This window comes from Loxodonta africana, chromosome 6 (assembly GCF_030014295.1).
Source record: "Loxodonta africana isolate mLoxAfr1 chromosome 6, mLoxAfr1.hap2, whole genome shotgun sequence".
NCBI classification, from domain to species: Eukaryota; Metazoa; Chordata; class Mammalia; order Proboscidea; family Elephantidae; genus Loxodonta; species Loxodonta africana.
Genome location: NC_087347.1, coordinates 103792138 through 103810922, shown reverse-complemented (window position 1 = coordinate 103810922; position 18785 = coordinate 103792138). Strand labels below are relative to the sequence as shown.

At 37.5% G+C, this 18785-nt stretch overlaps 1 long non-coding RNA gene across 1 annotated transcript in view; it reads left to right on the top strand.

The window, feature by feature from the left end:
- Positions 1–18785, top strand: part of LOC111749453 (uncharacterized) — a 267250-nt gene that overhangs the window by 36158 nt on the left and 212307 nt on the right. The window contains exons 3-4 of the long non-coding RNA XR_010322319.1: positions 895–12471; positions 14297–14467. This is a non-coding gene — a long non-coding RNA (uncharacterized LOC111749453). The remainder of the gene's footprint in view (positions 1–894; positions 12472–14296; positions 14468–18785) is intronic.

Sequence of the window (18785 nt, the reverse complement as noted above, 5' to 3'; positions counted from 1 at the left end):
CTACACCTTAACTGGTGAAACACGAGAAGAGTCAAACATGCCGTGTAAGCATCATTCTACCGTTCATTGCTCAATATGCAATCCGATAACACTTCTAGCTTTGTGAGGTGTAGTTCTGGCCTGCAATGAAATCACTGGACTGACATAAATCTGATTTGGGGCTGAATTCACATGTTCAAAATACTAAACCACTAATCCCTAATGAGAAGTAATCAAATAATTCAAACAGCAGTACAATTACTTATATTTAACCCTAGGTAGAGAACTTCCTTTATTCACAGTCTATAAGGGGCATCTTTCCCAATTAACATATATAGATTTAGCTCATTAGTTTTAAAGATATAAAATAATATATATAATTTCCCTTACTGATAGACATGTATTTTCATATTTATAAGTCTAACTACAGAATTAATTCTTAGCAGTAGCTCATTTGGTCTAATGGTGATAGAGGTGATAAAGAAGTTGATGACGAGGAGGAGGAAGAAGAGGAGAATAGTGATGTTTGATATTAATAAAATGTTATTATTATGGGCCAAGGTCTGCAAGCACTTTATAGGCAGTATTCCATTTAACTCACACAACTTTAGCAGGTATGAGGTAAGTATGATTATCACTATTTCTTTCTTTTTATTTAGGTGAAGGTATACAGAGAAAATTAGCTTCCCATTCAATAGTTTATGCAAAAATTTTTCCATGACACTGGTTTCAATCCCCTAAATGTGCCAACACTCTCCTCATTACCGCCCTGAGTTCCCTATTTCCATCCCTCCAGTTTTCCTGCCCCTTCTTGCCTTCTCATCTTTGCTTTTGAATTTATGTTGTTCTTTTGATCTTATGTAAATGGTTGTTCTAAAGAGGATTTTCCTTAGGTGTGTTATTGTTTATTTACAGGCCTATGCATCATTTGGCTGAAAGATGATCTCCGGAATTGGCTTCAGTTCCAGTTTAGAAAGGTGTCTAAAGACTCTGGCCTCGGGGGTTCCTTTATCACCATTTCTTAAAAGAGGAAACCAGGGCACAGTGAGGTTAAGAAATTTGCCCAAGATCATATAGCAGGGAAGTGACAGAACCAAGATATGAACCCAATTCTTTCTGGATCCAGGGCTTTTGCTCATAGTCAAGGGGCTATATTGCCTCTACAGGGTATGAGAGTTTTAATATTGGTGAATATTTCAAAATTATTCTCCAAAATTTTAACACCATATTATAGTGCTAACAATAGTGAAGGGTGCCTATTTCCCTACACCTTCAGCAATCTTGAGTCAGTTTAAATTTTGCCATCCTGACATGTGAGAAATTATCACACTAAATATCACGCTGGCTTGTGAGCACCTCCAGAACTATGAATTGGAACATGAAGAGAAGCAAGAGAGATCCTAGACACTTCTGGGAAATGATACTTGTTATGCAAGAATCTCTTGCTTTCATACTGAGAAGAAGATGATTAATTTGCCCTTTCTCTTACCTAATTGTGCATTTGTCACTCATTTGAAGTGGAGTCCTTCTCCAATGTCAGCATAAACACAACCCTCAACCATTCACAATTACTTTTTATTTTAAGGATTTAGAGCAAAGGAAGAGAAGGAACATTTCCCTGGATTCTGAAGGGTGTTAATTATGAGAGTGGATATTCAAGGTTATAGACTACACTGTATTATGGCTGGCTGCTGAAAGCCACATGACAGATGTGCTCACATGTTCTTTAGTACCCTTATTGTGTGAGTGAGTGAGTGAGTGAGTGTGTGTGTGTGAGTGACATGGAGGGAGGTTCCAAAGAACAAGACCAAGGCAAGGCTCCATCTTAACTAGATCTAAAGGCACTGTTTCCTTCATTAGTTATTTACTGAACATCTACTCTATGTAGATCTTAAGCTAAGCATTGGGAATATAATGACAACCAAAAGAAGTACTGTCCTTAATATTTGTGGAGCTTGTAGTCTGGCAAGAGAGACTTAAAATAATTAAATTACCACACAGTCAAATGTCAGCTGTGTTAAGGGACACGATGGTGTGATACATGATACTATGAGAACTTATGAACAGTCATGAATGTCTTCCCTGAGGAGCTGATATTTGAGCTAAGATCTGAATGATAAAGAGTCATTAAAATGTTTTCTTTCTGAAAGGATCGCATCGGCCACTCTTAGCAGATTTAGTTGAAGACTAGGCAGGTAATACCTGGAGCTTTATTGTCATGGTCCAGAGATAGACAATGATGATGGAGGTTCAGGTGTTTGTGGTGGAAATGGAGAAAAAGTGACAAGTTCAAGAAATGTTTAGAAGAGAAAGTCAACAGGACTTGATGGTTTTCATTTGGATAGTAAAGGAAAGGGCAGTGTCAAAGATGATTCCAGGTTCCTGGCTGTATACACGGACTAGTGGTAATGCTGTTATCAGTTACTGGGGTCACTAGAATAGAACTCTGCTGGGGAGAAGGACATTCTCAGTCTGGTTTTGGATAGGTTGAACCCTCAGTGCCTTTGAGACATCGAGAAGATAAGAATCTTACCTGTTGTGTTCACTTTTGCATATCGGTACCTAGAGAGTGGTGTCCTGCATTTGACATGTGCTAAATAAATATATTTTTTTAATAAGTCAAAGAAGGCATGCACTTCCAATTATTTAGGTTACTTTACCTTTTTAATAGTTTTTTTTTTTTAAAGCATTTTCTTCTTGAAGATTTAACGCAATTTATAAAGCTTTTTAAAGTAGCTTGTTTCAGAAAGCTTTTTAAAGTAGCTTGTTCGGTCTAATGGTGATGAAGATGATGATGTTTTGTTGCTATGGTTACAAGGATTTTTTCCCTGTCACATGCTCTGATCAGTTTTTGCTTCTGTGTAAGAAAGTTATTTACTTTTAAATTAATGTAAACCAGCCATTTCACTTCAATTCTCAGATTTTTTTTTCCTAATGATTTTTCAATCAATTCTCTAGGTTCTTTTAGTTATGGATTTCATTATTTGAAAATAAAGATAATTTTTGCCTCCTTATGACCTTTTTTTAAAGATATTTAAACATATATTGTTTCATTTAATTCTTCACATGATCTAAGTTCAAAACTTCTGATGAGAGTCTTTCCTTAGGTAAGCCAGCATACAGCTTTATATTAGAGCAAAATTTCAATTTTGATATGAATTTGTCTAGAAAATATAAGTTTCAAAGCAGTTTTTTTCCAAATTTTTTTATTTTAACACCTTACTAAGAAAAATTAAATGTAAATAATGGGATTGTGTATGCTGCAAATGAAGCCAATGCCAGGAAGAATATTCATTCATTCAGAAGTGTCTGGTACATACCAGGAACTGCGTCACTGGTGGAATGCAGCAATTAAAAAAAAAAAAAAAAATCTGCCATGATGCAACTTGTATTCTAGTGAGGATGACCAACAGTAACCCAGACAAAGAAATATATGGTTTGTTAGGGATAGGTGTTAAGAATAAAAACAGAGTAGGGAAGGAGAATATGAGGACAGGGATGATGAAACTTTAGTTAGGATGTCTAGGGAAGGCCTTATTGAAAAGATAATAGTACAAACAAGAAGGAAATTAATGGAATGCCACCTGGCCCTCTGATGGGTATTTCCAGGCAGAGTAACACCTTTAGTACAATGGCAGACAGTGTCTGGTCTGTTCTTAGAATGGGGCTGTGGCCAGTGCATGGAGCAGAGAGATGGGGATGTAATCAAATAATTCAGAGAGATAATGGGCATGGGTGGTAGGGTAGGTGGCAGATAATAAGAGCCTTATGGGTCATAGTAAGGATTTTGGCTTTTCCTCTGAGTCAAATCAGAAGGCACAGGTATGCTCAGATTGAAGGAGTGACAGGACCTGACAACGAATTGGTCACTCGGGCTGCTCTATTAAGAACGGTCTTCAAGTAGACTAGGAGATTTGTTAAGACCTATTTCAATAATACAGACAAGAGGTAATGGTGGCTTGGGACAATTGGTAGCAGTGGAGGTGATGAGATGTGATTGTATTCTGGATGTTTTTGAAGGTTGAATCAACTGGATTTCTTAGTTGATTAGATGTGGGGTATGAATGAGAGAAGTTAATGATGCATAAAGGTTTTTGGTTTGAGCACCAAAGGATGGAATTGCCCTTCATTGAGATGGGGTAGACAGGGAGAAGAATGTATTTTTATTGGAGTATAAAGGTTGTTTATTAGGAGTTCAGTAGTTGCATTAGAGCAGTAGAATATTAAGAATGGACAGATGGGTCTTACAGGCTTTTTTCATCCCCTTTTTCTTCAGTCCTGACCCATGGCAACCCACTGATGAATGGGTGACACCCAGGCAACATCAAGCTGAAGTAAGGAGAGAGAAGATGAGGAAAATCTCAAAGTGAACAGGGGAGAGAAAAGTGAACCAGGCTACCTTCTCCTGTGTAAGAGATTTAATTACATTTGCTTATAGTGATGTTTGTTGTTGAATTACAGAACGTAGTTTTGTATTACAGAATTATTCATAGATATCCCTTTATAAAGGCCCAGATTCACCCATCATTTTATTTATGTAACAAATGCTTGTGAAACATCTTGTACGTGCTAGTTTTTGTGCCACGAGGAAGGATAAGGTTTGGTACTTGCCTTGAAGCAGCTCACAACCTGGAGGACAAATGTATATAAATAAATGATGAGAGATATTATTATAGAGTGGAGGCCCCAGACCTATGAGATTAGAGAGTAGGGGATGGCATATTAGGTGATCTGGGCTATGTAGCTACCTCTCTTTATGATTTGATTCTGAAATTCCATTTTCTTGGTATTCTTATTTTCTTTTATGAATCAGGAGTTTAGCTACTAACAGATTGCAGAGCAATGTATCATAAGACTTTTCGTTGCCTGAGCTGAATTTCCTACAGGACTTGCAAAATCTTGGGTCATGGGATTCCAACCTAAGACTTAAAAGAAAAAAACAGTCCAAAGTTTCTGTTCCTTGTTCGTAATTCTCCTAAACACGATTATCTAGCTTCTTCTCCAAGTGCCATGACAAAGCAAAGTTTTTTCAAGAGAGGCCCCAAACCAACCCACTGCCATCGAGTTGATTTCGACTCATAGCGACCCTATAGGACAGAGTAGAACTGCCCCACAGGGATTCCAAGGCTGTAAATCTTTACAGAAGCAGGCTGCCGCATCTTTCTCTGGAGAAGCCATTGGTGGATTTGAACTGCTTATGTGCAAAATTGAATGTGCTCTTTATGTTTGAAGCACCAGTACATGTGCTTGAGACTAGTAATATTCAGTGGCCAAGAGTTCAAGGAGAATTTTAATGGTAGAGAGATGAAAATATCTGTAAATATTGTACTCCTATTGTTCACCCTTTCAGTAGGGCTCTGTGAGCACCATCATTCATTCCAAAGAGCACACACTTAGTTCCTGTAGGATTTCCTCTTCTGTTTTTGTTGCAGACTGGAGATCCAAAAGAGCTTGATAGACATGACTGTTGGTTGCCTTAGGGTGGTCACAACCCTCTTAGCTTCTACTGTAAAATATTTCTTGAAAGAGACAATACAGTTTTCTACCTTTCAATTGATGGAGATGTAACGATTGCTTTAGATTCATGAAGGACATCTGTGCAATGCCCACTGAGATTAAGTCATGTTTCAGAGTTATTTTTCTTTTCACAGTCTTCTTATTTCTGAAAAATATAGTCAGAGGACAAGGAAAAGGAGGGAAAGTATGGGAAAAAATAAAATAATGATGAAGTGGTATTTGTTAATTTATTTGTCTAACAAATGCTTTTAAGTTCCCACCGTGTGTGAGGGTCATTTTTCGTGGTTAATTTGTGAGGGCCAAGCATTAGGCTTGTGTCTAGAGCAGGTTAAGAGGAGATTTCACTCCACTGTGTTTGTGTTTGGGGAAGTGTGACTTTGCTTCAGTGCTCCACCACCCTTAAGGAGTCCACACCCCTGCAATTACCAAGAATTATAGAAAACTAAAAAAAACCAAACTCATTGCTGACGAATCTATTTCAACTCATAGCGACCCTATAGGACAGAGTAGAACTGCCCCATAGGGTTTCCAAGGCTGTGATCTTTACAGAAACAGACTGCCACATCTATCTAGCAGCTGGTAGGTTTGAACTGCTGACCTTTTAGTTAGCAGGCAAGCACTTTAACCACTGTGCCCCTAGGGCTTCCGTAAGAATTATAGAAGTAGTGGCTTAATGTCCTTCCTATCCAAAGTTCCCCTTCCACCATCTCCACATATGGCACCTAACCTATGCCTTCTGCTATGTATCCACTCAATTGACATAGTTTAGCTAGAGTCATTTAAGAAAGGTTTGTTTGTGAATACCTTTAATGAAATAATTTGCAGTGACAACAAATAAGTTTTCTAAAATGCTGGAGAGCACAGGAAAAGATTAGATCAAGAAATCAGCTGTTTAAAAAATTCCATATTATTTTTTTTTCTAATTGCCTATGAACCTAGAGTATCACATTACAGGCTAAACAGAACTATATTTGCCCCTTGATTTTGTTTACAATTAATTAGATTTAAAACCTTTATCTTTTTATTTCCAATTTTTAATTTATTTATGTTTCGGTGTATTTAGAAGAATGTATTCAGCCTAGTTTAATGAGTAATTATTGAGCCCTACTATTTTTTATGTGCCAGGTGCTACTAGCTAGGTGCTGGTTCATATATATGACTTAGCTTCTGCAGCTTGTACTTCAGTGACCACTGGAGTGTAATTATAACAATTGTCATAAAAGCCACCGTGCTTTATTCATCTATTATGTGACAGGAACTCTGCTAGAGTTTGTTCATATGCGTTTTTTAATCCTCCCAATACTCGAGCAAGGGGCATATTATTTCCATATTTAACCGACAAGGAAACTGAGATTCAGTGGGGTTTGGTCACTTGCTCAATGTAACAGCCAGTAAGAAGTAAAGTTAGAGCTTAATATTTGGATCATCATATTTCATGGCTTGTACTTTTTCCATTATAATACATTGCTTTCTAGAATGAGGAAAACCCACACCTTTAAAGCCATGTGACATAGGTTGATGTGATTTTGTGCCTAATTAGGTGCCATTAGTTAGAAAAAACAGTTTCTACCCAGCGTCCTAGATGAATTTGTATATAAGAAAAAATAAAATTAATTTGAGTTGCTCCCTTTTCTGGAACAACTGAAAGGTGAAGGCAAAATAATATTGTATAATTTTAGCAAGCATCTAAAATTTACAAAGGAATGTTGTCTTCTCTACCTAAGTCATATTGGGGAGAGAACATTAAATTCAATGATATGTGTCACTGTTCAAAATTTTTTGCAACTCCTTTTTCTGAAATTATCCTTAGATTTATTTTTCATCCATCATGCCAAGCTAATTTTATTATTTAAGGATTGAACTTATTTTAAAAATAGACTTGATTAATTTATCAGCAGACTTATTTCTAAGTAAGCTTTGGATGTTTATAAAAATCAAACCTACTGTTTAAGAATGACCATTTGCCACAATGGACATTTAAAACAATATGATAGAGGCTTTGAGGGCAATCCCACAAAGATATCTTGAGCAATCTATAGAACCAATGTAGTTTTTCAAAGTCACTACTTGGAAGTGGGCAACATTTACTGGTTTGAATTCTTATATTTTTAATAAATGATTGCTTTGTAGTTACATGTCATCCAGGTAGATCGACTGCAACGAAGTAACAACTCAAAGGGTTCTTTGCTATGTTGTATGTGTGTGTGTGTGAGTGTGTGTGTGTTTCTTTTGGCTCCACCTCTCCTGATTCTTGTCCATGAAGAAGAGAACAGCCATTTCAGGCAGCACCTTCCAAAAGATCAGGATCCAATTTAAAACAAAAAAGATAGAGAATGAGAAAGAGAGAGTGATAGAGAAAGAGGGAGAGGGTGAAATAATCAAAATGAGGAAGTGATTCCTCTAGTTATCAGAAACAGGAGCGAAGTAACAATGGCTGAAATTCACCTCCCCATGGGGGAATGAATCATCAAAATAACCGGTGGAAAACAAGGTTGTGCAACCTTGACCAGCGTGTGTCACCGGCTGGTGGAATTTTTAGAAAGGCAGCAGTTTGGGTTCATCACTGCGGTTCGTGATTGCACACACCTGTTTGGGGCATGGATTTTGCAACCCCCCAAAAAGGGGAAACTGAACTCGCTGCTCCTCCCGAGCTGTGCAAAAAAGCAGAAAACCACAGCTGCTCTAGCAGTTAACAGATATCAGTAAAATACCCATGTTACATAATTAAGGATAACGTTCTTGAAGCATATGGGCCGGAGGTATTATACTCTCATTAAAACCTTAGGTAGGAAACAATTTAGCATATTCTCACACATTTCTAAGGTTGAATTCTATAATAAATGTTTGTAATTAGGCATGCTCCAAACAGTTTATTAAATAATACATGAAGAAAATGGCTGATGAAATATAGACGCTGGTTCTGTGTTTTGTGTAGGGTGACACAGAGGCATCAAGTTGAGACATAAAAGATTTCTTCTCATTGACTTGATAACTAGTCACCTTGGGCAGCTTAAGTAAGCTTGGAAGAGGTTTCATTTATCAGACCGGCCTATCTGTAATCTTAAAGATGCAGGAATTGACAACTCTGGATGTTTTTCTTTTCTTTTAAACCACATTATAGGCAGCAGTCTTTGAACTCCTTCTCTTGAGGGGGAAGAGGTACTTTTGACCAGAGCACTATAAAAAAGCTCATGCATTTTATTTTGGCAGGGATAGATCAGCTTCATGGGAGATAACAGGGGTGGATAGAGCCAAACCAGAACGAAATCAACATTTTGAAAATGACACTGTAGCCAACAGGTGCTGTTATATGTAAGTGGTTGAGGAAAAAGAGAGAGAAGTCTCTTCCAAATCACCAAGGTAGGTGTTGGATCCCTGGGAAGTGGTAGGAAATGTCCCTGTGAGATGATATTACATGCAGGAAAGAAATGTTTTTAGTTCTGTATCCTTATTTGATATTCAAGCCAGGTGATTAATGGTCAATAATTCTTGCCTGAACACAAGAGTGTGAGATCTATGAAAAATGAGCCCAGGATTTGCCCAGGAAGTCCCCAAAAGAAGAAATGAACACTTGCTCAAACCATCCAGGTCAACTAGATATTTTGTTTTCCACTGCCCACAAATAAGAAATCTGGTAACAGAACAATCATGAAATTTGGAATGTCTTCTAGAAAATATGTGGGGAAACTGGGCAAGGTTGACATAGCTTTTACTGATTTGTCTGCTTAGTAGGTAACGGGACTGCCAGTCTGGCAGTTTGTGTTGGCAATAAATCACCACTAGACATTTTATTTAAAAATTGGCACTGGCCTGGGGGAGGTAAGGAATTGTCAATTTGCTTTTATTTTGAGGCCAGGCCCAATCATAACACACACAGGCCACCTGGAAACCTCAGTGCACGTGGAGAAGCATGGCTCAAGTCTCAGTGGCTATATTTTTGCATGTCTGCTGAGTGCAGAGCTAAACCAGAGCCTGGGGATGCTGACCAGAGAGTTTCTGACAGGGTGGCACAGCTTGGAGACACCTCTTTTGGAAACCAGGTTGGTTCTAGAGTTATGAGATAGGAAGGATTTCATAGTTATGATATAAACCAAAAAACTCATTGCTGTTGAGTCATTTCTGACTCATAATGACCCTCTAGGAGAGAGTAGAACTGCCCCACAGGGTTTCCAATGAGTGCCTGGTGGATTCGAACTGCCGACCTTCTGGTTAGCAGCTATAGCTCTTACCCACTACACCACCAGGGTTTCCTAGTTATGATATAGTAGGGAAAATTTGATTATTTTTTTATTTTATTATACAGAGTGGGATCTATGGAGCCCATGCATAGCACACAACGAGTGTATTCAAAACCTCACTCTAATGCTTAAGAATTCCGTAGCTCTCTGTTTTTGTATCTGCCTTATTTTGCTTGGAAGTTCACTTTCAAATTTATGATAAATTGAGTCATAATCTGGAGAGAAAAAAAATACTGAAGTAAGGCATCAAGGAAGCATGGTCCTCATTTAAGCAATGATAGATACTCTGTTTTTGAAAAGCAGTGTAATTAAAAGTTGATACAATGGGAAAGAAACAAGTTACCTTGGACTCCTATGGTTATTCTAACAGAAATATTTGAAACGAGTCCCCTTGCTCTCATCTGTTTCCCGATTTCCTTGAATATTCATCAAAACCTTGCAACGTCCCTTCATATATTTTTGGATTTAAGTATACTCATTTTGAAAACATAAATGTTAGTGTGTCAGGACAAGTACATTACATATACATTGATTTACCAAACTACCAATTTTTTCTTCTGTTTGCATATGATATTTATAAATCTTAATTGTACCTCATATCATTACCATGCGAACTCTTAGAAAAGGATCTGGTTTAAGATAGAGATGTATTGACTTAACCATGACCTCATGAATAATTCAATTTGTTCACTTTCTGGAAATACACAGTTTGCTCTTGTTGCTACAAATATTTGAATTGGATTTAACTTGTCCATCAGAGATTTTTTTTCCTCTCTCCTGGATTTCATATACGTAATTTTGATATCAAAATCTACCAAAAAGTAGGAAAAATATGCTCCCTAATTTATGCTTGCTGAAGTCATTCAAAGTGACATAAAATGACAAGAACGAACAAGGAAATCGCTTCAGTGATATGCTGAAGCATTTGGCAGTTTTCCTGGTATTTGGGACATGAGAATATTTAAAGATAAGAGATATGTGGCATTAATTACTCATAAAAACTTGAAGCATCATATATCTGACCTGATAGGATTCCTCTTTGTTTGTTTTAAAATACATAGTTTCAGATCACTTAACAAATATTTACACAAGTAAATATTTAAATATCCTCTTAAAAATTTAATGACATCCATATATCTTAGATTGCAAAGTCCTATAAGATGTCTGCTAGCAAATGACAATATTCATAAAAAAAAAAAAATAGAAAAATGAGAAAACCCCCAGAGCAGTCACTTAAAAAAAAAAAATACCACAATTCTGCCAGGTTGAGCACATCCAATGCCTGCACTAAATGTCATGTCGGCAAATCTTCACTCAAAAAGATCAAGACGCAGCATATATGAAGCTAAGGAAGAAATAAAGTGCCTAACACCTCAAAATATCTTGGGGAGCCTCCAAAATGATACAAGTAATTAGCAGGTGTTGAGATTTTTCATTTTGATTTGCTCACCTAGTCATTTAACAGTACGTTTTGTAGAAGGTAAGGTAAAGATTTTCATCTTGGCATGTGTTTCCAACGTTTGCTTGGATTTAATATACACACTAACTTGGGTAGAAGTTTTCCAGTCTGGATTTATCAGCCTTGATGGCCCTGAAAGCTAATATGTAAAAGCTTACAAGGTCCATGAGCAATGAACACTGCAGATTTCCAGCTAACCTGTTAATTCCAGGGTAGTTAAGGTGCTAGGAGCCCTGGTGACGCAGTGGTTAAATACTCGGCTGCTAACTGAAAGGTCAGCGCTCGAACCCACCAACTGCCCCTTGGGAGAAAGCTGTGGCAATCTGCTTCCATAAAGATTATGTATAGCCTTGGAACTCCGATGGGGCAGTTCTACTCCGTCCTTCAGGGTCATTATGTGTCAGAAACAACTTTGAAGGCAGTGAGTTTGGTTTTATTTATTTATTTATTTTTGGTTAAGCTTCTAGTGTTTACCTTCATTATTTCTCCTACTGTTTAAGAGTTACTATGAGGCAAAATTATGTGTGTGTGTGTGTGTGTACTTATGAGTGTGAAGGAAATGTTAACTCTAACTCCTTTTGTGGAGATCATAGCTGTAATGTTGTTTTCTTAAAGAAAATCCTTTCTTTTTTATCCTGGAGTTCTGATGTGGATAAAATAGTTGGCTTAAGTAAAATGTATTGAGATATGGGGATTAATGGGGATAAAAATGATTCAGGGGAAAATAGTATATTTTTTAAAAGGTATCTTGTTCTCAAAGAAAATAAAATGTTATTAACGTTCATTGAGTTCTTTGAGCACAAAAGGGCACGTGCGCGCACAAACATTCTCACCCTCACTCACTTGCTTGCTAACTCAAGCAAAAATAGTCTCTGAGGGAAAGAGATGCAACACTGGTGCCAACTTCCCCAACATACCCAAGAATTTCTTTATTTAGAACTTCTCATGTGCTATTTTTTTTTTTTTAAATCTCTGGAATCCCAGGGATTTTCCCATCCCTCTACATGCTTGAGACGTTTCAGAGCATGGTAACCCCCTCTTGGAATCCTCTAACTCTTCTGGTTTATTTTTAAAATGCAGGCACTGTTAGTATACAGGGAAGTGACTGTTCCTATGGCAAAGGAAGGTGACATGATTCCCAGCCTGTGCAACAATACTTCTGAAGATCGTTGTAGGGTAGAGAGGCCAACACCATAAGCCACCAAGGCCTTTCATTAAGGTGCTCCTGGAAATCAAGGGATTTTAGTCAAGATTTAAAATCAAGAACATTCTAAGAAGGTGGGGATAGCATGCATCACAACGTTAAGAGAACGCTTGGTGTAACTCTGGAATGTTCATTATGTAACAGTTGATCTTTGCCAAAAGCCCAAGATGTACTATATGTCTAGTCTTTTCTTTTTTTCAAGTTTTCAAAGATACAGTGGAACAGAATTTGGTAATAAATTTGCTTTCAACACAAATAATAGCAACTTGGCTTTTTGGGGCCAGACTGTCATAATCGCTGAAACAATTATCCTAGAATTGTCCCCATGCAACGTACATGTGAAATTACTAATATAAGTATTTAAAAAGATATATTAGATTTGCCTATGCATGTCTGATATAAACACATTACTCCTTTTACAATAAAGCACAATGTGCAATTGCAGAAAACTCCTTTCACTTATGAACGTCTGAGTCTGAGACTCACACAAACCACACTTTTGTTTGACTCCAAAATGTGGGTGCCAAATGAATCTACTGCACTAGGCTTATGAACACTACTGCAACTGTGCAGCCACTATTTCTCTACTGGGAGAATTGTTTCAGCAGATAAACCATCTGGCTTGAAACACAGCCCTCTTTGAAAATATTCCCCATTATGTTAACTCTGAAACAATGGGCACAACTATGCTCCAGTGGAGGACATGGTTAACAGAAATTCAATGTCAAACAATATCTGCTCTGTAATCTTTTGCTAAATGTAAAAAAAAAAAAGAGGTAATCAAAATGCAAGATTTTAATTCTTTATAGAGTCATAGTGAATGCGGCACAAGATGAAGAAAATTCAGGAAAATATTTAATAAGGAGCTATATCGGGAGAATGTTAACACAGCGACTCTTCCCTTTAAGGATGACCCATGGAAAATGTGATTCCTTTTGTTATAATTATTGTGAAGATAGTACATTAATGCTTTGTAGTCATAATTTCCTTTTTACTAAGTGTTGTTAAATATGGATTGATTATATATGGTAGGAAAATTGTTGGAAGCTAGTTTTTGTAGGTAAAGATCCTGAAATGAACTAGATTCTTCAGTATGAGCTATGCCATATGTCAGGGACACTGCCAAAAAACTAAAACAATTTTTATCAGGTAGAGAATATTAATTTACAGTGGGAACAGGTAATAACTATAACCATCTAGAGGAAATTCAACAGAGTTTTAGGAAATCAAGCCAACAATGTAACTGTTACAGAAGAAAGCTAAAGAGAAAAGGGATTTTTAAAAAAAAAAAAAAAATTTAGTTTTGAATCTACTTAGAATGATATTAAAATAGAAAGCTTGGATGAAGTCATAGGAAAGTTAGGCACACCTGAGCTTATTAGATCGGGAAAAATCTTTGCTGGGAATATTTGGGCCATTGGTTGGGGTAATTGCAGGAGCGGTCAGAATACTACAGAAAAGAAGTAAAATTGAACTAAGTAAGTCCTGGTAATTATTACAAAGTATGTGGAGTGAGAGAAAATCTTAGTGTACAGAGCTACTGGGTCAGTTGTTGGGAAAGATTGATGCCATATGATGATAATTCCCTTAAGGCTAAAAGAAAATGGTAGTACAGGAAAACACTGATTTTTCTTCCTTTATTACAGAATTGCCTCATATATCAGAGATGCTCAGTTTTTACTTTTATTTTTTCACAAAATAGAATTTAGTCCCGGTTACTTTGTCCTTCCTCCTAGGTTCTTTCTTCACTACCCTTTGGGCTTAGCTATGCAAACACACATCTCTCAACAAAAATCTCAATTTTAGGCCTACAAGGAACTATGCTGTTTATTTTTTTTTCTAGTGTCTTTACAGATGAGGGAACAAAAGTTTATAAGTTTAAATCATCTCTCATTTTAGAAGAAGAACTTATATTAATCACGGGCTTCAATCCACATGCAATTCATCCAAGGTGATTTCTGAATAATGGTTTCCAATAAAGAAATTGAGGCTCAGTGAATCACATGAGCTGACCAAAGGATTCAGGAAGATTCCTACGGAGGACTAACCCATGGAGGACTAACCCACAAGGTATAAGGTACCGTAAAATACAAGTACCAAAATAAAAAACCAAACCCGTTGCTGTCAAGTTGATTCCGACTCATAGTGACCCCATAGGACCCCATAGTGCCTCATAGGATTTACAAGGAGCAGCTGGTTGGTTTGAACTGCTGACATTTTGGTTAGCAGATGAGCAATTAAAATACAGGGTAAAAAAAAAAAAAAAAGAACCCGTTGCCATTGAGTTGATTCTGACTCACAGTAACCCTATTAAAAAAAAAAAAAAAACCCTATAGGAGAGAGTAATAGGAGAGAGTAGAACTCCCCCATAAGGTTTCTAAGGAGTGGCTGGTAGATTTGAACTGCTGACCTTTTGGTTAGCAGCCAAGCTCTTAACCACTGCACCAAGAGGTAAACAGAAATCTTTCACTAAATGGGAGGAAGGCTCTTTTGAGAGGCAGGCCAGACAGCAGGGGAAAAAACATTTGGTCCTTATTATATAATTAAGTGTGATACAGTTGTTGTTGTTAGGCACCATCGAGTTGGTTCTGACTCATAGCAACTCTACACACAACAGAATGAAACACTGCCTGGTCCTGCGCCATCTTTATAATCATTGTTATGCTTGAGCTCATTGTTGCAGCCACTGTGTCAATCCACCTCGTTGAGGGTCTTCCTCTTTTCTGCTGACCCTGTACTCTGCCAGGCATGATGTCCTTCTCCGGGGACTGATCGCTCCTGACAACATGTCCAAAGTATGTAAGACACAGTCTCGCCATCCTTGCCTCTAAGGAGCATTCTGGCCGCACTTCTTCCAGGACAGATTTGTTCATTCTTCTGGCAGTCCATGGTATATTCAATATTCTTCACCAACACCACAGTTCAAAGGTGTCAACTCTTCTTCGGTCTTCCTTATTCATTGTCCAGCTTTCACATGCATATGATATGATTGAAAATACCATGGCTTGGGTCAGGCGCACGTTAGTCTTCAGGGTGACATCTTTGCTCTTCAACACTTTGAAGAGGTCCTTTGCAGCAGATTTGCCTAATACAAAGCATCATTTGCTAATGTGGCACAACTCAAAATGAGACAAAACAGCTGCAAACATCCATTAATAATTGGAACCCAGAGTGTACGAAGTATGAATCTAGGAAAATTAGAAATCATCAAAAATGAAATGGAACGCATAAACATCAATATCCTAGGCATTAGTGAGCTGAAATGGACTGGTATTGGCCATTTTGAATCGAACAATCACATAGTCTACTATGCTGGGAATGACAACTCGAAGAGGAATGGTGTTGTATTCATTGTCAAAAAGAACGTTTCAAGATCTATCCTGATGTACAACGCTGTCAGTGATAGGATAATATCCATACTCCTACAAGGAAGACCAGTTAATATGACTATTATTCAAATTTACACACCAACCACTAGGGTCAAAGATGAAGAAATAGAAGATTTTTATCAGCTGCTACAGTCTGAAATTGATCAAATATGCAATCAAGATGCTTTGATAATTACTGGCAATTGGAATGCAAAAGTTGGAAACAAAGAAGAAGGATCAGTGGTTGGAAAATATGCTTGGTGATAGAAACAATGCCAGAGACTGAATGATAGAATTTTGCAAGACCAACGACTTCTTCATTGCAAATACCTTCTTTCACCAACATAAACAGTGACTATACACATGGACTTCACCAGATGGAACACACAGAAATCAAATTGACTACATCTGTGGAAAGAGACCATGGAAAAGCTCAATATCATCAGTCAGAACAAGGCCAGGGGCCGACTGTGGAACAGACCATCAATTGCTCATATGCCAGTTCAAGCTGAAACTGAAGAAAATCAGAGCAAGTCCATAAGAGCCAAAATATGACCTTGAATATATCCCACCTGAATTTAGAGACCATTTGAAGAATAGATTTGACGCATTGAACACTAGTGACCGAAGACCAGACCAGTTGTGGAATGACATCAAGGGATATAGTTAGTGAGCGGAATATGTTAATCTGAATTTATTTATTTCCTTACAATCTTCAAAAAAATCTGCAACTGCCTAACACATGGAGGGCAACATCAGGTCTGAATCTACCTTTGTTTCCTGCTGAAGAGGATGGACAACATAAATTTCCTCTATGCTGGGAAATACACTACACAGTCCTAAAAGTGCTGGGATTTTCTCAGTCCATTCAGGGCCATTAGCTGGAGCAGGCATTCTATTAAGTTATATTGTGTCTATGTTTATGACTGGGAAGTGAACTCTGGATTATGTCTCTAGCAGAAAAAGAACAATCAGCAAATTAATGCATTGGACTTCTATGAAGTCTTCTTTGGTAAAGGTTAATTATCACTCTAATACTTTAAAAGTCTGCAGCCATGAGTACAGCACTTAACACATGAGCTTGTGTTTGCACTTCCTAATTTTTTTTTTCCTCACCAGAGATCTAGATATGCTGCCATGTGGTAAGGTTAGATTTTGCTGGGGTGGAAATTGATGCATTGTTAGACATTAACAGGCCACTCGATTTTTTTTTTTACTTTTTCTTTATCTGCAATTTTATAGATGATCTGTGGTATGTGTGCTTGTGTGTGTCAAATTGCCAAGGCTCTGCCCAGTTTTAAAAGTTTAACAGAAACATTTAGATATAGAAGATAGATTTGGAAGATAAAATTTAAGTAATTGTTTTTGGAAAACAAAGACCATGTGACTTGTCCCAAAGGTTACTAGAATTTGACAAGGTAAATGTTTGATGATACATACATAAAATTGAGCTTGTCTATGTCTTTGGTTAAGAGTTTGAGTGAAGAATTTTTAGCATGGAAAAGGCATTTATGCCTTCTGATCACAGTCCCAAAAATGGGATTCTGAGGAAACCTGAGGAGTTCTTGTCCCCACAGGGCCAAGTAAGAGGACAGTCGTGGATGATTTACTTGTTTGCTCCTTTGCATAGTTCTTCAGGTAGACCGTGTCTCCTGACCCTTTGAAACTTGACAAAGAAAAGCCAGTGAAGCAGAACCAGGTAGGTTCCCTCCCTGTCTTAGATTAAAAAAAAACAAAAACAAACGAGAAATCCAACAATCCATAGCTGACTTTATAACCTCATGGCCATCACTGTTTACTCCAGTAAATTAAGCAAGAGTTGAGGTTTAAAAAAACACGAAATGAAAACTGACCTCATTGACCGCACTGCGGTGGTAGCAATGCCCGTGCTTTGGGCAGGTAATAACGTAGATTAATAACAGGCCACTCCTAAGAAGGTTTAGGTTCTTACTGTCAGAGGGTAATAATTAATGATCAAATGTTAATGGAGATACTGGGCTGTTGATGTCATTAATTCAGCTCAGTGGAGCCAGTTCTGCCCAGGACCTGCCACAGCTGTCACTGCGTTTGCTTAATTCTTCCAGTGCCTTCGGGGCTCTTTTTCTTTCATTTTCTTCTTTACCCTTTTTCCCCCTACTAACTATAGGACATTATGTTTTCACTGACACAGAATTATGAAGAGTCTCCTGCTTCTTGGCAGTGCCAGGCCAAAAATACGTGAAAACCCAAAGGCAACAAAGGAGACCATAACTTTTTACTCAGATGAAAAGATGGAAAATGCTGAAGAAAGGCCATCTTTAAATAGACTGATTGTGCCGATATAATTTTTGGGTTCTTTGAGGATTTGGGTGTAGAAAGTGAACTCTAAGCTATGTAAAATGTCAAAGTGCTCACCCTCTCCCACAATCAAACAAAGGGAATACAGAAAGTGGCCCAAGAATGGTGGTAAAACATAATGCCATACAATCATTCAGCCAAGAAGGAACCAGAAAGTTAGCTTCGCTGGGCAAATTGAGGCAAGGAAAAACACAATGAGGGAAATGCCACTACCATTAAAATTCAGCTGTAGGAGTGTATGAATTGGCCTGGTGTGCTTTCATGATCTTCTTTCATTTCTTTAGCTTTTTTTTTTTTGTCTGTCACATGGCTATAAGTTTAAGGAAAACCGTTCTTTGCCTTGTAAATACCATTTGGATCTTCCTCCCCTGGCTTGGCTTAATGGTCACATTACTCACTTTACTACTGCTCCTTAATTGGAATGGGATGTTTATTTGGTTTTTAAAAGATCCCACCTTTCAAAATGTATAATTAAGAAAAAAAACAAAACAAAACAAACTATTTCTTTGCTCTGTAGGTATATGTTTCCAGTGTGATGGTTGTTATGATGTCAGACTAGTTCAGTGTATCTTGAGCCTCAGTGTTGGAATGCTGCTTGACTCAATTCCAAACTGAAGAGCTTAAAAAAATGTGAAGCACTATAACAATTTTAAATCTCTCTCTACACTGCACATGGTGATTTA